The sequence below is a fragment of the Panulirus ornatus genome, chromosome 15 (genome assembly GCF_036320965.1).
Source record: "Panulirus ornatus isolate Po-2019 chromosome 15, ASM3632096v1, whole genome shotgun sequence".
In the NCBI taxonomy this organism is placed as follows: domain Eukaryota; kingdom Metazoa; phylum Arthropoda; class Malacostraca; order Decapoda; family Palinuridae; genus Panulirus; species Panulirus ornatus.
The window spans coordinates 7,159,898-7,163,694 of NC_092238.1; positions in this window are offsets into that span (position 1 = coordinate 7,159,898).

The following is a 3,797-nucleotide window of genomic DNA, read 5'->3' on the forward strand; positions in this document are numbered from 1 at the left end:
TACCTACACAGCTTTCCATGGTTTACCCCAGACGCTTCACATGCCTTGCTTCAATCCACTGACAGCACGTCAACCCCTGTATACCACATGACTCCAATTCACTCTATTTCTTGCCCTCCCTTCACCCTCCTGCATGTTCAGGCCCCGATCACACAAAATCTTTTTCACTCCATCTTTCCACCTCCAATTTGGTCTCCCTCTTCTCCTCGTTCCCTCCACCTCCGACACATATATCCTCTTGGTCAATCTCTCCTCACTCATTCTCTCCATGTGCCCAAACCATTTCAAAACACCCTCTTCTGCTCTCTCGACCACGCTCTTTTTATTTCCACACATCTCTCTTACCCTTACGTTACTTACTCGATCAAACCACCTCACACCACACATTGTCCTCAAACATCTCATTTCCAGCACATCCATCCTCCTGCGCACATCTCTATCCATAGCCCACGCCTCGCAACCATACAGCATTGTTGGAACCACTATTCCCTCAAACATACCCATTTTTGCTTTCCGAGATAATGTTCTCGACTTCCACACATTTTTCAAGGCTCCCAAAATTTTCGCCCCCTCCCCCACTCTATGATCCACTTCCGCTTCCATGGTTCCATCCGCTGACAGATCCACTCCCAGATATCTAAAACACTTCACTTCCTCCAGTTTTTCTCCATTCAAACTCACCTCCCAATTGACTTGACCCTCACCCCTACTGTACCTAATAACCTTGCTCTTATTCACATTTACTCTCAACTTTCTTCTTCCACACACTTTACCAAACTCAGTCACCAGCTTCTGCAGTTTCTCACCCGCATCAGCCACCAGCGCTGTATCATCAGCGAACAACAATTGACTCACTTCCCAAGCTCTCTCATCCCCAACAGACTTCATACTTGCCCCTCTTTCCAGGACTCTTGCATTTACCTCCTTTACAACCCCATCCATAAACAAATTAAACAACCATGGAGACATCACACACCCCTGCCGCAAACCTACATTCACTGAGAACCAATCACTTTCCTCTCTTCCTACACGTACACATGCCTTACATCCTCGATAAAAACTTTTCACTGCTTCTAACAACTTGCCTCCCACACCATATATTCTTAATACCTTCCACAGAGCATCTCTATCAACTCTATCATATGCCTTCTCCAGATCCATAAATGCTACATACAAATCCATTTGCTTTTCTAAGTATTTCTCACATACATTCTTCAAAGCAAACACCTGATCCACACATCCTCTACCACTTCTGAAACCGCACTGCTCTTCCCCAATCTGATGCTCTGTACATGCCTTCACCCTCTCAATCAATACCCTCCCATATAATTTACCAGGAATACTCAACAAACTTATACCTCTGTAATTTGAGCACTCACTCTTATCCCCTTTGCCTTTGTACAATGGCACTATGCACGCATTCCGCCAATCCTCAGGCACCTCACCATGAGTCATACATACATTAAATAACCTTACCAACCAGTCAACAATACAGTCACCCCCTTTCTTAATAAATTCCACTGCAATACCATCCAAACCTGCTGCCTTGCCGGCTTTCATCTTCCGCAAAGCTTTTACTACCTCCTCTCTGTTTACCAAATCACTTTCCCTAACCCTCTCACTTTGCACACCACCTCGACCAAAACACCCTATATCTGCCACTCTGTCATCAGACACATTCAACAAACCTTCAAAATACTCATTCCATCTCCTTCTCACATCACCGCTACTTGTTATCACCTCCCCATTTACGCCCTTCACTGAAGTTCCCATTTGCTCCCTTGTCTTACGCACCCTATTTACCTCCTTCCAGAACATCTTTTTATTCTCCCTAAAATTTACTGATAGTCTCTCACCCCAACTCTCATTTGCCCTTTTTTTCACCTCTTGCACCTTTCTCATTTCAAGCTAAAAGTTTGTTTCTAAATTGTTCTTACATTTTTCATATGTATATATATGTATGTGTGTGTGTGTGTGTGTGTATGTGCATATGTGTGTGTGTGTGTGTGTGTGTGTATATGTATATATATATGTATATTATCCCTGGGGATAGGGGTGAAAGAATACTTCCCACGTATTCCTCGCGTGTCGTAGAAAGCGACTAGAGGGGACGGGAGCGGGGGGCCGGAAATCCTCCCCTCCTTGTATTAACTTTCTAAAATGGGAAACAGAAGAAGGAGTCACGCGGGGAGTGATCATCCTCCTCGAAGGCTCAGAGTGGGGTGCCTAAATGTGTGTGGATGTAACCAAGATGTGAAAAAAGGAGAGATAGGTAGTATGTTTGAGGAAAGGAACCTGGATGTTTTGGCTCTGAGTGAAACGAAGCTCAAGGGTAAAGGGGAAGAGTGGTTTGGAAATGTCTGGGGAGTGAAGTCAGGGGTTAGTGAGAGGACAAGAGCAAGGGAAGGAGTAGCAATACTCCTGAAACAGGAGTTGTGGGAGTATGTGATAGAATGTAAGAAAGTAAATTCTCGATTAATATGGGTAAAATTGAAAGTTGATGGAGAGAGGTGGGTGATTATTGGTGCATATGCACCTGGGCATGAGAAGAAAGATCATGAGAGGCAAGTGTTTTGGGAGCAGCTAAATGAGTGTGTTAGCGGTTTTGATGCACGAGACCGGGTTATAGTGATGGGTGATTTGAATGCAAAGGTGAGTAATGTGGCAGTTGAGGGAATAATTGGTATGCATGGGGTGTTCAGTGTTGTAAATGGAAATGGTGAAGAGCTTGTAGATTTATGTGCTGAAAAAGGACTGATGATTGGGAATACCTGGTTTAAAAAGCGAGATATACATAAGTATACTTATGTAAGTAGGAGAGATGGCCAGAGAGCGTTATTGGATTACGTGTTAATTGACAGGCGTGCGAAAGAGAGACTTTTGGATGTTAATGTGCTGAGAGGTGCAACTGGAGGGATGTCTGATCATTATCTTGTGGAGGCTAAGGTGAAGATTAGTATGGGTTTTCAGAAAAGAGGAGTGAATGTTGGGGTGAAGAAGGTGGTGAGAGTAAGTGAGCTTGGGAAGGAGACCTGTGTGGGGAAGTACCAGGAGAGACTGTGTACAGAATGGAAAAAGGTGAGAACAATGGAAGTAAGGGGAGTCGGGGAGGAATGGGATGTATTTAGGGAATCAGTGATGGATTGCGCAAAAGATGCTTGTGGCATGAGAAGAGTGGGAGGTGGGCTGTTTAGAAAGGGTAGTGAGTGGTGGGATGAAGAAGTAAGAGTATTAGTGAAAGAGAAGAGAGAGGCATTTGGACGATTTTTGCAGGGAAAAAATGCAATTGAGTGGGAGAAGTATAAAAGAAAGAGACAGGAGGTCAAGAGAAAGGTGCATATATATATATATATATATATATATATATATATATATATATATATATATGATGATGATGATGATGTCGAAATTGCACAAAGTAGACGAAAATATCGTTAGGTACGTATATGGATTATCAGTATAATAAGTCTCTTTAATCTAGTACCTAAACTGAATGAGAATAATGCCTCCTTAATTGCACAGCTTATGGAACAATGCCTCATGTCTCATTACGGTATGCTTAATTACACGTAAGTGGCAGTTCCGACAAAAGTAACTGTGGACTTCTTGAGAGCATCCCTTGGGTTTTTGTTGTGAAGAACATTCTGTTCTGACATTGGAAGAAGCTTCTACCTGCAAGAGAATCCCCGATGGTGCGGAAATACGCCAAAGCAGGAGGACTGTTAGAGAGACTAGCATTCTACTGCCGTATATCAGAATCACCATTACTGCATGGTCTCTCTCTCTCTCTCTCTCTC